Source organism: Chiloscyllium plagiosum, chromosome 24 (assembly GCF_004010195.1).
Source record: "Chiloscyllium plagiosum isolate BGI_BamShark_2017 chromosome 24, ASM401019v2, whole genome shotgun sequence".
Classification (NCBI taxonomy): domain Eukaryota; kingdom Metazoa; phylum Chordata; class Chondrichthyes; order Orectolobiformes; family Hemiscylliidae; genus Chiloscyllium; species Chiloscyllium plagiosum.
The window spans coordinates 29,349,908-29,367,066 of NC_057733.1; the positions used below are offsets into that span (position 1 = coordinate 29,349,908).

At 40.8% G+C, this 17,159-nt stretch overlaps 1 protein-coding gene and 1 long non-coding RNA gene across 17 annotated transcripts in view; one reads left to right on the top strand and one right to left on the bottom strand.

Moving 5' to 3' along the window:
* rbfox3a (RNA binding fox-1 homolog 3a) overlaps positions 1-17,159 on the top strand; it is a 1,786,123-nt gene that overhangs the window by 324,846 nt on the left and 1,444,118 nt on the right. The gene's annotated exons all lie outside the window — the stretch shown is intronic.
* Positions 1-17,159, bottom strand: part of LOC122562128 — a 40,568-nt gene that overhangs the window by 2,344 nt on the left and 21,065 nt on the right. The window contains exon 4 of one of the 3 annotated variants that reach the window (XR_006315233.1): positions 680-748. The exons of the other annotated variants lie outside the window; for them this stretch is intronic. This is a non-coding gene — a long non-coding RNA (uncharacterized LOC122562128). The remainder of the gene's footprint in view (positions 1-679; positions 749-17,159) is intronic. 3 annotated transcript variants of the gene reach the window in all.

Consider the following 17,159-nt stretch of genomic DNA (forward strand, 5'->3'; position numbering starts at 1 on the left):
ATGAGCTGCCAGAGGATGTGGTGGAGGCTGGTACAATTGCAACATTTAAAAGGCATTTGGATGGGTATATGAAGAGGAAGGGTTTGGAGGGATATGGGCCGGGTGCTGGCAGGTGGGACTAGATTGGGTTGGGATATCTGGTCGGCATGGACGGGTTGGACCAAAGGGTCTGTTTCCATGCTGTACATCTCTATGACTCTAAGTATAAAAAAACTTTTTTGGAAGAATTGGCTAGTTCTCTTGAAATTATCATTACTTTTTAACTTGAAATAATTTTCACTAAAATTAGGAAAGGTGGTGAGGAATTATCATTTCTATGGGGATCCCTAGAGGAGAAGAGATATAATGTAGGCTGACAAATCACCAAAGATGCTTTGATGAAGCTTTTGTTATAGCACGAGCAATGGCATTGGTGAGTTAAGATAACTGTTCTTTTTAAGAAAACCTTAATGTAAAAGGGGGAAACAAAAGTGAAATGACTCTAATTTATGTAGCTGTATAACAGCAAAAGTAGCAATGCAAAATAAAGATTTACATTTTTTATGGAATGGACGTTTATATTTCACATGCAATTTTAATCTTGTGATTTGTTTTACTCTGATTCATTTGCAGTTGATGTGCTTTCCCATCTAATAAAGCAGCCCTCAATTTTTGACATTTCTGTCACCTTTTTATTTACCTTCAGCAGTAAAGCCATCCATTCACGATAATTAATGACTGAAGCACTATGGGATGGACTTTACAGCCTCTGTTGGGAAGTAGAGAAGAACTCTTCATTAATCTCGATTATAGAGACTTAACTCTTCCCTGACCACCGCAGGCATTTTTATTTTACTTTACAAACACGTGGCAAGATTGGAACAGCAGCCCAGCTTATAGGGGAAAATGCATTGTCAAGATGAGAGTGAGGGTGCCCATAATACACAATATCCAACACTCACTAATCTGTATTCCCAGAATTCTTCATTACATAGCACACTCCATATTACAAATAAATTATCACCACGTTCTGACTTGTTAGCTATTCTACTTGTTCTGCTTTTACAACGCTTTAAAATTGCAAATTTAAATCATTTTCAGTAAAAAGCCATTTGTGAATCCTTTTATTCACAAACTGTGGTATTATAGAAGCTGTATTGGTTGATGACATACTACTGAGTACTGACATTAAGCATTCAGATGGAGGCGTGGATGTGTAATTTTTGTTGAATACAGCTATTAAGTATTTAAATGGAAGCTCAGGCCAGCAAATTAGTATTCCAGCGCTATTCTCTTAACTTTGTTGATCTGCAAATCTCTCACTTTTGTGGGGAATAGAAGTAGAGAAGCTTCAAGCTGTGCTTATTCACCTGCGAGCTGTATTAGCATTGTATAGCTCTACTTTTCATATCCCTGAGACAGTAAAGTGGACAATTTTTGTCAACTCCTTCTTCTGGGAGAGGGGCTTCCGGTGTTGAATTTCAATATTTTTTCCTTATCTGGACAAAGACCAAAAATCCTGTGTAAATAAAGACTGCATGGGTTCACAACTGTCATGGTTCCAAGTGGATCTCTTGTCCTGTTTCTGACAACCTCAGAGAAAATTAAAACCTATAAACCTGCTCTACCGCTGTTTATTTTCATGCAGGGAATTGAAATGGCCTGAACCAGGGAACCAAGTTATCCGAAGTCTATTGGGTTACAGATGCTCATGCCACATAAGCATGTCCTGTGTGGTAATCCTGTGGCATTGACTGACAGCCAAATGTGACTGCTGTTGAATTGCAGCTTCACGGAATGTTCTGAGGTCAATGGACTGAAGGCAGATTGCTCAGAGACCACCAGATCACTCTTCCAGAAAGTGTTACAATCGGAACACACAATATCCGTGCTGTTATGTGTACTATAATTTTAACTCTTTTTTGAACTAAGACCTCTTGCATGTTCAGTTCCCCTTAACATTTTTTTTGTGGCTCACATTGCTCTTTGTGTTTGTGTGATATGTATCATCCCATAACATGTTGGTCCCTGAATCAGACAAGTACCTTGTGTCACAATTCAAGGCGTGTATTATGGAACAATGTATTATGGTCACTGAACTCCACGGATAATTAAGTCAAACTTTAGTTCTATTATCTGAGTCTACATGATTCTGAAGGGGGAGGATGAGCAGCCAGAAGTTGTGAAGCACATTGGCACCAATGACATAGCTAAGGAAAGGGATGAGGATCTTAAAAAGTGATTTCAGGGAGTTAGGTTGGAAATTAAAAAGCAGGATGAGCAGAGTAGTGATCTCAGGTTCACTACCGGTGCTACATGTGAGTGAGGTGAGGAACAGGGCGCGAATGTAACTAAACACATGGCTACAAGGCTGATGCAGGAGGGAGGGCTTCAGATACACAGGTCATTGGGGTATCTTCTGGGGAAGGTAGGACCTGTACGTGAAGGGTGGGTTGTGCTTAAACTGAAGGGGCACCAATGTCCTGGGCGGGAGATTTGCAAGAGCACTTTGGGAGGATTTAAACTAGTTTGACAGGGGGATAGGAACCAGAGGTACAGATCAGAGGAGAGGGTAGTTGTTGACCAGGCAGAAATAGAATACAGAGAGTCTGTCAGGAAGGATACACAGTTGATAGGGCAAAGGGATGGGTTAAAGTGTCAGGAATAAGAGTGGTGAACTTAGAACATGGATTTCACAGGGACAGGAATGGCTGCTGGATGTTCCAGGGTTTAGATCTTAGAACAGGGAGGGGAGTAAAAGAGGAAGTAAAAGAGTAGAATTGTTAATTAGAGAGTGCATCACAACTGCAGAAAAGGAGGTTGTTGAGGATGGTTTATCTACTGAGGTCAGTGTGGGTGGAAGTCAGTTACAGGAAAGGAGCAGTGACTTTATTGGGTGTTTTCTATAGACTCTCCACATGCACTCCCCCTGCCCCTGCCCAATAGCAGCAGAGAGATGGAAGAACTGATTGGACAGCAGATCTTGGAAAAGTGCAGATGGAACAGAGTTGTTGTTATGGGTGACTTCAACTTCCCCAATATTGATTGGAATCTCCTTAGTGCAGATTGTCTGGATGGAACCATTTTGTCAGGTGTGTCCAGGAAGGATTCCTGACACAACACGTAGATAGGCCAACTGGAGGGAAGCCATATTGGATTTGGTGCTAGGCAACAAGCCAGGCTGGGTGTCAGATTTCTCACTGGGATAGCATTTCGGTGACTGTAAACACAACTGTCTTACCTTCCCATATGGTCTGTTCTTATTCCTCTCCATGGCTATGGTAAAGGTATGTATTTGGAGAGGGGGGAATTATATTGCTATTAGACAGGAGCTGTGGAGTATACTTTGGGAATAATTGTTCTCCAGGAAATGCACAACAGAAACGTGGAGCATTTGTTGCGAATGTTGGATGCCTTTATCCCACTGAGACAGGCAAGGAATGGTAAGGTGAAGGAGATTTGAATGACAAAAGAAGAGAAGCTTCTTGTCAAGAGGGACTCGTGAGGAATAAAAGAATGTTCAGAGAGAGGGTAGGACTGATCAGCGACAATGGAGGGAATTTGTGCCTGGAGTCTGAAGAGGTAAGGGAGGCCCTAAATGAGGTTTTTGCTTCACTATTCATTGGAGAGTGGGACATTGCTGATAGTGAGAACAAGGTGGACCAGTTTAAGAGGCTTGAACAGATTGATATTAAGAAAGTGGATATGCTGGAAATTCTGGGAAGCATCAAGATAGATAAGTCACTAGAGCCAGACCAGATATATCCAAGGTTACTATGGGAAGTGAGGAATGAGATTGCCATACTTCTGGTGATGATCTTTGCATCCTCACTCTCCATGGGAGTAGTGTCTGATGATTGGAGAGAGGTGAATGTTGTGCCTCTGTTCAAGAAAGGGAGCAAGGAAATCCCTGGGAATTACTGACCAGTCAGTCATATGTCTGTGGTAAGCAAGGTACTGGAAAGGATTCTGAGAGTTTGGATTTGTGACTATTTGGAAAAACATAGTTTGGTTAAAGATAGTCAGCATGGTTTGTGAGGGGCAAGTCATCCCTCACAAGCCTTATTGATTTCTTTCGAGAATGTGATGAGACAATTTGATGAAGGTTGAGTAGTGGATGAGGTGTATCTGGATTTCATGAAGGCATTTGATAAACTTCTCCATGGTAGGCTCATCCAAAAAGTTAGGAGGTATGGGATGCAGGGAAATTTGGCTGTCTGGATACAGAATTGGCAGGCCAAAAAAAAACAGCGAGTGGGAGTGGATGGAAAGTATTTCGCCTGGTGGTCGGTTACCAGTGGTGCCCTGCAGGGATCTGTTCTTTGGCCTCTGCTCTTTGCAGTTTTTATAAATGGGATGAAGAAGTGGAAGGGTGGGTTAGTAAGTTTGCTGATGACACAAAGGTCAGTGGTGTTGTAGATTAGTTTTGAGGGCTGTTGCAGCTCTACTTCAAGACATTAACAGAATGCAGAGGTGGGCTGAGAAGTGGTAGATAGAGTTCAACCGAGATAAATGCGAAGTGTTTCATTTTGAAAGGTCGAATTTGAATGCTGAATACAGGGTTAAAGACAGGATTCTTGGCCGTGTGGAGGAACAGAGGGATCTTAGGGTCCATGTACCCTCAAAGTTGCCACCCAAGTTGATAGGGTTGTTAAGGTGTATGGTGTTTTGGCTTTCATTAATGGGGGACTGAATTTAAGAGCTATAAGGTTTTGCTGTAGCTCTACAAACCCTTGTTTAGACCACACTTTGAATAGTGTGTCCAGTTCTGGTTGTACGACACAGGGTAAACCCCTCTGCTAATTTAAACCAGCCGCACAGAAAAGCTCACCTCACGCCATATTCTGCTAAATTTCGAGCAGCAAAGAACTATCCCAAATACTACAATGTAAAGAAAAAAATTGAACAATTTTTTTTTTTAAGTCCAAAACTGAACATTAAACAACAACTATTTGTAATTCCTTTCTCTTAAACATATTTCTCCCCTGCCGACTCTTCAATACTGGTCTGATAAATTCCCTCCTAAATTTCATAACAGAAGATGTTTTAGAGAGGGTGTAAAAGAGATTTACCAAGATACTGCCTGGATTGGTGGGCTTGTCCTGTGAAGAGAGGTTGAGTGAGCTAGGGCTGTACACACTGGAGAGAAGAAGGAAGAGAGGTGACTTGACAGAGGTGTGCAAAGTAATGAGAGGGATACATAGAGTAGGTAGCCAGAGTCTTTTCCTCAGGGCAGAAATGGCTGTCAAGAGGGGTCATAATTTTAAGGTGATTGGAGGAAGGTTTAGGGGAGATGTCAGAGGTAGGTTCTTTACCCAGAGACTGATGGGTGTGTGGATTGCACTGCCAGTGGTGGTGGTAGAATCGGAGACATTAGGGATGTTTAAGTGACTGCTGGACAAGCACATGGACGACTGTAAATTGAGGGGTGTGTAGGTTAGGTTGACCTTAGATTAAGATAAATGCTTGGCACAACATCGTGGGCCAAAGGGCCTGTACTGTGCTGTACTGTTCTATGTTATACTGTTCTGGCAATTTTACTGGGGCTTTTGGAGACTGAACATAATGATATATTTCATGGAAACTCTAAGTCTTTGCCTTGATTATTTTTGTATTCAAAAAGTAAGTCGTTTGTCCTTTGTCTCTTCTCAAGCTGGCAATGCACATTAAAGTGGTTTGTGATGGATAACAAACTTTATATTCAAATTCCAAGTTTTAAATAAATATCTTTATCCCTATTCTCACAAAGTATCACTGAGCAACTGGTGATTTCTTTTTCTCCTTTTTTAATCAGGGCAGGGGGTTTTCCCTACTCCCTTCATTTGTCGACTCTGACTCTCCATTTTTAAGGACTGCAGTGACACCATTATAAACTTAAACCAGAAGGAGGGTTTATTTTTGCACCCTTTTAGATGTGGGAAACACTTCACAACACTGACACGCTTACAAACAGACATGGCGAGTTACAATCTGGAAAGTATGAAGAGATGTTCAGTTACTAGCAACTGAAGTACAATTGACAATTATACATGTTTAACAATCTCCTTCTTTAAGATGGACTGCAAAAACTGGAGTCAGCAATCTGGAATTCTTTTTGTGAGGATGATGTATTGGCTAGCTACCACTTGAGTCCTAGGCAGTTTTGTTTGTTTATTAATCGCTTTGAAAATCTCTTTGAAAGTCTTCTGAGAAAGCGTTTTGCTGGAATATGACATCTGCTTCACTGTTTTGATAAAAGTTTATGTTTTACTTGCAGTGTGCACAACTCAGTTTGTTGACTGCTTTTTACAGGCCAGAAGCTCTTTCCTTTGTAGCCCAGTGTAAAGGTTGTTGACCTCATCAGTGAATGTTGAACAGAGTTGACCCCTAAACTGAGTGTGATTTGAAAATTGAATAGTGTTAAAAGGCAGTTGGATTCAGTACTGTGGGAATCATGATCCAGGCTCCTAGTGAGGAGAAACAGTTACCATTTGAGATAAGAGCTTTGTATTTAAAGGCATTGTGGGTCTATCTGCAGCACATGAGCTCCAGTGAGTCAAGAAGGCAGCTCAGCTAGCCTTGCCCATGTCTTATGAGGGAATAGAAAAGAATTGCTCAACTGTCTATAGCCTGTCTAGAAGTTAAGTGGAAAGTGATGAACACACATTGTAGCATGGGTATAATTTGCAATTTTATCATTTAGGGAATTTTCTTGGAGAGGATCATTTCTGCAAATGGAGATAACACAATAGATGACATGTCATACACATCAGGAGATACATGGGTATTGATTGACTTCTCAGAGGTTTCTGGAAGGTTATTGCTTCGGTCAGTCACATGATTTAAATCTGTGATCTTTGTTATGCTGTTTAATATGGTTTTGAAACAGCCAGTAAATACATTTGAGGATATGTATTAATTTTTTAAAAATCTATTTGTGACCTGTCAGATAGTGGTCGGTGATGGTAATAGATTTAGACAGCTTGGTGCTGGGGATCTGGAGTTTGACCACAGATAAGCTGAAGATCTGGAGTTTGTTAAAACCATGGAGGGAGAAGCTGGGTGTAGAAGGTAATGTATGGTTTGCTAATGGGTTTGTGAAGCCTTTTTTCCAATCTGTAATGATAGATGAAGATCTAGCAACGCTGTTATACATGTAAGAGATCACTGCAAATATTTGGATTAATTGTTTTATGATTCATCCCTGAAAAATTATTGTTTTCCTTGGATATAAATTATTTTATCTTGCAGAATTAAACAAACACATGAGTGCAGCTTTCATTCATTCTCTATCTGGGTAGAAAATTTGCATCAAATCTGGTGCTAAACTTCGCATTACTTGGAAAGTAGGAACAAGGGTTTATCCCCAACACCCTTATCCTTTTTCAAATACCTCAACTCCCAAACAATTGTCTTTTTTAAAAATCTTATAAGAGGGCAACAAATTAATGGGCAAATAACAACATTTATCTGTGAGTTTGTGACATTTACTACACAATGACATTTTCCCTCCACAGTTTGAATTAAAAAAACCTTTAAATATGGGGAGCAAGCAATCAGGTTGTTGTTCAAATTTGTAGTGTGTGAACCAGAAATAAACCTCTGATTAGGAAATACCAGGATTCTGTCTAACCCGCAGTTTAAACTCTAGTATTTAACACCCTGAAAATATAGGAACAGCTTTTTCTGGCTCCGTGTGGAGATTGCCACATTTGGCCACTGGGAAAAAAACTAGTCACAGTGGTCTGCCTGTAGGCTTGAGCTAGCAGCCAGGCAGAAGACTGCCTGATGAAGGGCTTTTGCCCGAAACGTTAATTCTCCTGTTCCTTGGATGCTGCTTGACCTGCTGTGCTTGTCCAGTGCCACACTCTCAACTCTGATCTCCAGCATCTGCAGTTCTCACTTTAGCCTAGACACGAGACTATCCACTACCTCGGCAGGCTTAATCTGGTGGAGGCAAGAAGTCAGTGGGGGTTTCTACCTACCAGCCGCCTATCCGCTTTTAGATGTCACCAGATTTGTTGTCAAGAAATCGTTAAATTTTGCTCTCTGCATCTCAACTTGGAGCTGGGCATTCTTTGTTGAAGTATAAAATGAAGCTATTAGCTCCTATTTAAATGTTTTTAGTTGAGCACGAACCATTCTTTGGTGAATCATTGTCAAAAGCACCCTCGCTTACATACTGGGCGAGAAATTGCTACTGTGGTGGGTTTGGCAGTAAATAACATTGATTGGATTTTTCATCACTGACACAAGAGTATGGTTGAATTGACTGGAACCTGATGTCAATGGTACATCTGAGACCTGGTGAATGTTGTAAATTCCTGATCAATGATCGAAAAGGATGAAGGAAAAAATAATAATTTAGGTGGAAATAGGATGAAAAGAATAAAAAAGAAACATAGTTAGCGGGAATAAAAAAAACAATCACTGAAGAGACAGACCAAAAGGACTAAGTAACAGAAAAAGTAGACAGAAAGGCAAAAAGAACAGGCACAAAAGGAGGACATTGTAACCCAGTTGTGTTCGGGAATTGCTTTTTCAGGCATTGCGCATGGCTAATTCATGAAATATAAAACCAACTGCCCCATCTATCATCATAATCAGGGACAGTAAACACCCAGAGGTTGAAAAAAGATTTGTGAAAGACACTACATGAACACAAACTCCAGATGTCCCAAAGCACTTTCCAGCCAATGAGTACACATGAACAGCAGTCACTGTTATAATGTCACAAGGTGGAGGAATTGCAAAACAAAAAGGGTCAAAGTTCACCTAACTGGAATGGGGTTGGTAAGCTTCATACAAAAATAAACTGTCAAAACAGTTAATCCTCAAGCTTCACTAGTCTCTTTAAGTGCCTCTTATGGTTGTATGATTTGTGAGAGTCACATATCTTGCCATTATTTGGGTCCTGTAAGACATTAATTACTAGGTCTAAACATCTGCTGCGGGATTAGCTTGCAATAATGTTGTAAATTCAGCAACTGCGTGATCACCATTAACCTTACGAGGGATTCTCCTGGTGAGAACAAACTTCTCGACTTCTGTGTAGCTAACAGCAGAGTTTACAAATCACTGGTCATTTAAAGAGATTAGAATTTGTGTCTTATCTCTGCTGCTAAAAATCTTGGATTTCTAGGCATTAAAAATAGCATTTTAATGGCTTTGACTCCACAACAATTTTGGGATTAAGTGACATAAATGTTGGATTCTTTGGATTTTAGATATAAACTAAAGCTGTAATCAATGGTGATTCACTGCTGGCTGCCTTATTCAATATGTCTCTGTCTCCCAAATAATCCTTCTTTTGTTTTTCCCCCTCACTCCTTCCCAAAATAAGCCTCTTCAGCTTTTGACTTTGTCCTAACTTCCCCTTGAATAATTTTAAAAGAAAGATATCGATAGGCCTCAATCTTTCAGTCAGCAGCAATGTTGGGAGCTTTACCAATGCCTGTCAGACTATCACAAAATTGATGCTACTGCCACTTTCTTCCAGCGTCTCTCAATTGAAGCTGAATTAGAAATGGACAGGACAACTTTGGCAGGGTAAATTCAGTGACCGCAGTTGTCAGAAGGGTGGCACTGGCTGTGGTATTCACAAAGGGTTTTTTTTTAATGAATGAATGGGTCAGTGGATGTCTAACTGGATAGGTAGGTGGTTGAGGTGTGAATTGGTCAGGTTGGGTGTAGTCTAGGGGTCATGGGGTGATTGGAAGATTGTGTGTAGAGTTACCCAGCTATTAGACGAGGTGGTAAACTGCCTAACATTTGCAGGGTTAGTTTTGTGTATCTAACCCAAGTCTCTGCTCTGGTATACCAAGAGGGTCCAGACAACAGAAAACTGGCCCATTGGAGGCTTGAACTTCTCTGGCATTTCCCAGGCACATCTCTGCATCTGGAATCCGCCAAGTGGTACATCCCATCTCTGATGATCCAGAGACCGGAAGATTTGAGCCATTGATCTGAGGAATGCAATGTAACTTTTTTTCCAGTTTAGACTAACAACAGTTTATTGATATAAGTAGGGAGGTTGGTTATACTACACTGGTTGACAGCAACCATTAGAACCACAACTCGAGGTAAAAATATCAAGTTATGTGCAGGCTTTTTGGGAAGGCTGGATCTTTGAATAACATGAATAAAAATCATAACAAAACTTCCCAGTTAAACAGGTAGTGAATTCCAGATTCCCACCACATTCTGGCAAAAAAATCCTGAACTCCTGTCAACCTTCTGTTCCTTATATTAAATCTATGCCACTGGTCATTGATACGTCCATCAAGGGGAAAAGTTTCTTCCTGACTACCCTATCCATGCCCCTCATAATTTTATTCCTCTCAATTAAATCCTCTCTTAATCTCCTCTGCTCTAAGGGAAACAACCCCAGTCTGTCCAATCTCTCTTCATAACTAATACTCTCCAGCTCGGGCAACATCTGAAGTAAATCTCTTCTGTGGATTCCAGAACTGCACACCATACTATAGCTAAGGCCTAACCAACATTTATATAGTTTCAGCATAACTTCCCTGCTCTTAAACTCTCTGCCTCAACCGATAAAGACAAATATCCCATTGCTGTCTTAACTACTTTATCCACCAGCCCTGATAACTTGTAGGGACCAGTGCACATAAACACCAAGGTTCCTGATTTGACAATCAGCTAAGGGGGAAACTAGTAGATGGTAGGTTTCCTTGCCATTTTTTTTGCTCATGATTGCTTTCCATCTACTGTCTTCATTTTTAATATACTCTTATGTTCCTAGTCCCGAGTTGTTAAATGGCTGATTTATTTTGAATTATACAGCAAAAAACAAAACAGAAAGTGTATTGTGATCTGTACAAAAACTCCATTATAATGATTTGAGTTTTGTTATTTTAATAATTATCTCATACCCATTTGAGTTTCAGCAATTCCATTATTTTGCAGGTTGTTAATTTGGCCCCTTTTCTTTGTGCATGCAAGTTTATTTAAATTGTGGAGAGCTTTGTGAACTTCTTTCAACCTGACTCTGAGCCTCATTTGTTTGAAGGTATCCAAACACATTTTCTGAATGTGGCAATTGAGCCATTTACTTCATTTCCTTTGGGCTCCTCTGCTATCACAACAACAGAAGAATTCATCTTGTGTTTTACAAACAACATCAAACAGTAAACAAATTGATTTATTTAAATAAAATATGGTGTGTCAAGTGTTTTCAGACACTTCTGTCTATTTCACTCGTGCGAATGCTACACTGCTCCCAGAATGCTCAGCTGTCTGTTAGCTTTATTAAAATAAATTGATATACCTGTGCCTGCTAAAGGACATTTGCTCATGACAATCATGTTAATCAGATCACAGGCAAAAAGCTTTCAAAAGCACTTGCACATTAGAAGGGCTTACAGGGAGCTTTGTGAACAGAGTGGAAAAGCTGCTGTCTTCAAAACCCCTCAGCTGTGTCTCGCTAGCAGTCCCTCCATGGGGATCAGTTACAAACTGTTGCAAGCTTGGCCAGAAAATGCTTTCTTATCAAATCCCAAAAGTTGTATAATCAGTTTAACAGGAAATTTGACACCTGAGACAGGACTGCCACACCCTGATTAGAAAAGAAAAGGAACTGACAATGTTTATTTATACCTTGGGCCATTTGATCATGAAAATTAATTGTTATGTCCATGGGACAGGTTTTTAGGTGAAAGGAAGTATTAATAAATGTGTGAGCAAAACTAATAGTGTTTCTGATTTGACCAATACTGTTGTCAGGCTCTTATGTTTAAAAAGTAATTCCTACTTCTGAAGAATGATTATAACTCAGAGGGAGGTCACTTAGTCCATTGACCAGCTCTCAGCAAGACCAATTTAATTGATTCTACACCACCTACCTCATACCTGTAACCTTACATATTCAGGTACTTACATTCATTTGAAAGCCACTTTGTGTCATGCTTTTGATAATGGTCTAATATTCATTTGAATATGAGGGATTGATTAATTCCACAAGTTAGCTTATTCAAAATGGCAAAATACTTTACAAGTTGATGAAGCAGATATTATTGCAAATTGTTGATCTTTGTGTGTGCACCATGCAAACCTAGAGCAAACTAAAAACCAGGAAGTGTCGCAACATCATACAGTATATGCACCGCAGATTTAAGATGAACTGGCTTTAAAGGCAAGGATACAAGGTGTTGTATCTACCGCCAACAACTCTTGGGGAGTGCATTCGAGATGTTCTGTGCTAAACAAGGGCTGAGTTTCTCTAAATTTCACAGCAAGTCCAAAAGTGGTAGAGTTTCCATAAAGATAATTGTGGACCTTTTTGAGGTGAGACAGCCTGCTGGATCTTCTGGCAATCAAACAGCTGATTGGTTGCTGACCAGGCTTTCTACTGAGATTAGAACCTTGGAGTAGGACATTCTGCCCACTGGGAGCTGCCAGCCACATGGAGGCAACAGCTCCAGAACTTGGCAGTGTCATGGCAGAGGCCATGGTTGTTGCCCAGACAACAGACTCTGGACTCCCAGGGGGGAGGATCACCGGGGAAAGGGCATTGTTTTGAGGGGTGAGGGAGCTGAGGTTGAGCGAGTTAAGTGAGGAGGTTCTGAAACAAAGGAACACCTCCGTCCCTCCAAAACTCTCAACCTGCCCACTGTCCTTTAGCAACTGACTCTTTCTCATCCTGCCTGAAACTGAAGTAAGTGTAGCCTAGGCAGCAGGAGGCCCTTGAGTTATTCTAAACTGACCAGTTTTATACTTCAGTTGGCAGCAGAATGGGAGGCCTTTTCAAGAGACGAAGGTTCCAGCCACTTGTGTACCCTCTGGATTCTTCTACCAATCACCTTAAAGCTCTGGTTCTTGAGGGAACCCAAGGGAACTACATTTCTTTATGCAGCCCCATCATGATTTGAATATCTCTGTCACTTGTCCTTTCAACTTTCTTGACTGTAGGGAAAACAACACTAACTTTCCTAATAACGAAAGGTACTGTGGATGCTGGAAACCTGAAAGAGAAAATACTGGAAAATCTCAGCAGGTCTTGCAGCATCTGTGGATTGTGATGATGCTGTGGCTTTAGGAGATGTATTTTGTCCAGGTTTCTTTTAAGAGAGAGATTGAATGAGAGGGAACAAGTAGTCTATGGTAACGCAAATTGCTTGTGAGGCTTTGGGGTTTGTTTTTAAAGTTGGAACAATAGAAGCAGCCTGGATGGGTATGGCCAAGATTTCTAGGTTTTTTTTAAAGCCTTTAGATTCAGCACAAACCGCTGGAGTTTTGAAGAAGTAGAAGCTTTTGTTTCACATTGTCGGTTACAGCTAGAAGCTGGGATTTCTCTTCTTACTGCGGATGTTGCATGGAGAAATGTTTTTTCTGAATTTGCCTTTTTGCCAAGAGCTGCATTTATTTGATGTTACTGTATTGGAACAGTTAATTAGTAATAGTTACTGTCTCTCTTATACAGTTAAGTTTTTCAGTAGAGTTGTTACTCTAAGTTATCCTTTCTTTTGTTGTATTTTCACTATAGTGTTTGAGTAAATTGTGTTTTTCTTAAAGTTGAGTAGTTTGACCAATCGAATTGCATCTGGAGCACAGCACTTTATATTTGCCTTTAAAATAAGAAAAGGTTAAGGTGTAGGCTCCCTTTTTAAAATATTGTGAGGGTTTGGTCTGGTACATAACAAGGAGAGAAACAAGGTTAATGTTTTTGAGTGTGATATGAATCAACTTCAGAATTAGCTTCCCTAATCTATCCTCTTAACTGAAGTCTCTCATCCCTGGGAATATTTTCCTAAATTCTTTCTTACTGCGCCTTTTTTTAAAGCTTTCACAGTCTTTCTAAGTTTGGTGTCCAAAATTACACACCCATCTCGGGTGAGGCCGAACCAATATTTTATACGTAATCATCATATTTTGTTGTTGTATTTGTGGCCCCTTTTATGAAGCACAGGATCCCATATGCCTTTTTACTCACTTTCTCAACCTGTTCTGTCAGCTTAAATAATTTGTACAACTACTATATCTCCTGCCTCTGTGGCCCTGCACCCATTTGAAACTGTATCCTTTACTTTTTAACATGTCTCCTCTTTCCTATGCATTAATTTTGTATATTACATGTCCACTTATACCACTTGCCTGTATTTGTCCTCTTGAAACCTCCCATTTACTGTCCTCTTCTTAATTTACAATACTTTCAAGTTTTGTGTCAGCTACAAATTCATTTTTTACACTAGATTAATCCATGTCTTTTCCCAGAGTTCATCTAAACTTTATGCTATCCTGATAATTTTTCAATAAATGTTCTGTAATGATTTGATTGACTTGACTCCTCCCCCTCATTTCTCACTACCAATGCTGAGCTAGAAGTATTTTTTTTCTTGAAAGTGCTTCAGAAGCTCATACCCTCTCTCCACTGTCTTCACTATAACTACCTTCGCTTGTTGTTAGATAATCAAAGTTCCTGATCACCATGATTGTCTTACCTCATGTGCACATCTGAATTTGGGCCTATTACATACTGGGTCCTGCACCTTTGAGTCAGGTTTCTGTTACTGCAATGACATCATACATATGTGACCATATGCACGGGCAGTCAGCAACTAAATTCACCACTCTGTGCATTTATATGTGCATGCTATAAATCTGAATTAGAATTTACTGTATTTCCTTAACATTCTACCTTTACATATTCTCATACTCTGACTCCCCCAGTGTGATACCTTGACTCTCCCAATACCTTTTGAGTGATTTGTTTTCCTTCTTAATGCTGTATTATGGTTGCCACCTTCAGGCAAAGTTTTTTGTTTTGTTTATTTCATTGGATGTGAGTATTGCTGGCAAGGGCAGCATTTATGGGCCCTGACTAATTTCTCCTTGCAGCCCCAATCTCGAATTGCTGCAGTTCACCTAATGGAGATATATATATCCCCGGTGCTGTTTACAGCAGTTTCAAGCCTTTGACACAGTCATGGTGGAATTTGAACCCACACCCTCAGAACATTAGCGTGGGTTCTGAATTACCAGTCCAGTGACATTACTACTACACCACTTCCTCTCCAGATTTTTTAGTAGTTAGTTTTAATTCTTCCCACTAGCAAACCAAACTACAAGGACATTTTGTCTTTGCCCTGTTGAGGTGTCATCTATCTGCTCTGTACATGTCCCACCTCCCTCGAACTGGTCCCAGTGTCACACTGTCTCCTGCATCATGTCTCCAGACACGCATTCATCTGTTCCCTTTCCTGCTATATCTGGACTCTCTCATTGGTGAATGGCATTGAGGGTGATCTGGACAGTACAACCCAGAGGGTACAACTGGATGGTATAACCATTTGAGATCAATGTGCCAGTCTCTTCCTTAGATTCCAAATATCTGCCTGCAGAACCACATCCCTCTTTCTATTAATATCATTGTTCTCTACCTCACACTGTTCACTGTCTCCCTCAGTATGCTTGCCAGCTGCTCAGTGATGTCCTTGACCCAGGTATATTCTGTACACTGGGAAAAGCCTCTCTGTTCAGGTACACATAGAATCTCCTTCCACTTTCACTTAATTATTCTTTCACCTGTGTATGGCTGAGCCCCTGGTGGATCTGTGCTGCTGTGTCCTACACTTTCACTGCATTCTCCATTTGAAAATACGGTTCCATCAGAATACCAGGATCTCCCCATGAAGCTTCTGCACTAACCGCCTGACACTGTTTACCCATTCACTCTCTCCTGCCCACCCTTCAGCTCTGGGATGACCATGTCCACAGGCTATCTGTGAAACTCCGCCTCATGGGTACTTCGCAGTCCTACCAGCTGTTGCTTAAGTTCCAAAGCCCAGAATGAGCGGCTCCAGCTGATTAACCCTTTCAGAAGAACATAATCTTGAAGTTGCCTTAGCTCCATCCAATCTGATGATGTATCACAATGTTTGGACGGAGAATTGGCAATCTTGCACAAGGTCCTGACAGAGACAGAAGCATCATCCCCAGCTCTTGATTGATACAATTTTGCCCAGTATATACCTAGTGAATGGTAATTGTGTCTTGTGCTGCCTTTTGTAAAACAAGTGCCTCTTGTATTAACTACTGATTTATCCTCTACCACTACTAATTATACAAACCCTTAGAATCATCTTTGGCAGGAAAGTTGGGCTGTGTGTGTGGTGGGGGCTGGGCTGTGTGTGTGGTGGGGGCTGGGCTGTGTGTGTGATTTTTAACTTTAGCCTCTTATGGTGACATCTTAGGTACAAGTACCTAGATACAAATCTTAGATACAAAGGGGAATATAAAAAAAGTATTACTTCACAAAGGCGGCACAGTGGTTAGCACTGCTGCCTCACAGCACCAGGGACCTGGGTTCAAATCCAACCTCAGACAGACTGTCTGTGTGGAGTTTGCACATTCTCCCCGTGTCTGCGTGGGTTTCCTCCGGGTGCTCTGGTTTCCTCCCACAATCCAAAACTGTGCAGGTTAGATGGATTGCCGATTGTGTCCAGTGATGTGTACACTAGGTGGGATAGCCATGGGAAATGTGGGGTTAAAGGGTAGGGGAGTGGGTTTGGGTAGAGTGCTCTTCAGAGGGATGGTGTGGACTCCATGGGCTTAATGGCCCGCTTCCATGCTGTTAGGATTCTATGATTTAGAGTGTTAAAATAATTAATTAGAAATAAGACAGTCAAACAATTGACATTAGTCATTTTAAAAAATTTAAATTATATCCTGCTGCAGCTCCAATCTTTGTTCCACACACACACCAATCTCCTTTTCTCCATGCCATGTAAAGTGCCTGAAGAACCCTCGCCAATGTGAATTAGCATGTGACCTGTGACCTTCAATGTATTCCAACCTGAGATGTGATTGGTGTAAAACCATGGTCCTACTAACCTCTATTGGTGTTAATTGCAGATTAACTGTATTTAATGGCATTCAAAAGGTGGGAATTAACTCTGGATTCATTTGAGCACCTGTAAGTACTTTAAAAAGATTCAGAAAAGACATACAAGGATGTTGCCAGGGTTGGAGGATTTGAGTTATAGGGAGAGGTTGAATAGTTTGGGGCTGTATTCCCTGGCGTGTCGGAGACCGAGGGGTGACCTTATAGAGGTTTATAAAATCATGCGGGGCATGGATAGGGTAAATAGACAAAGTCTTTTCCCTGGGGTTGGGGAGTCCAGAACTAGAGGGCATAGGTTTAGGGTGAGAGGGGAAAGATATAAAAGAGACCTAAGGGGCAA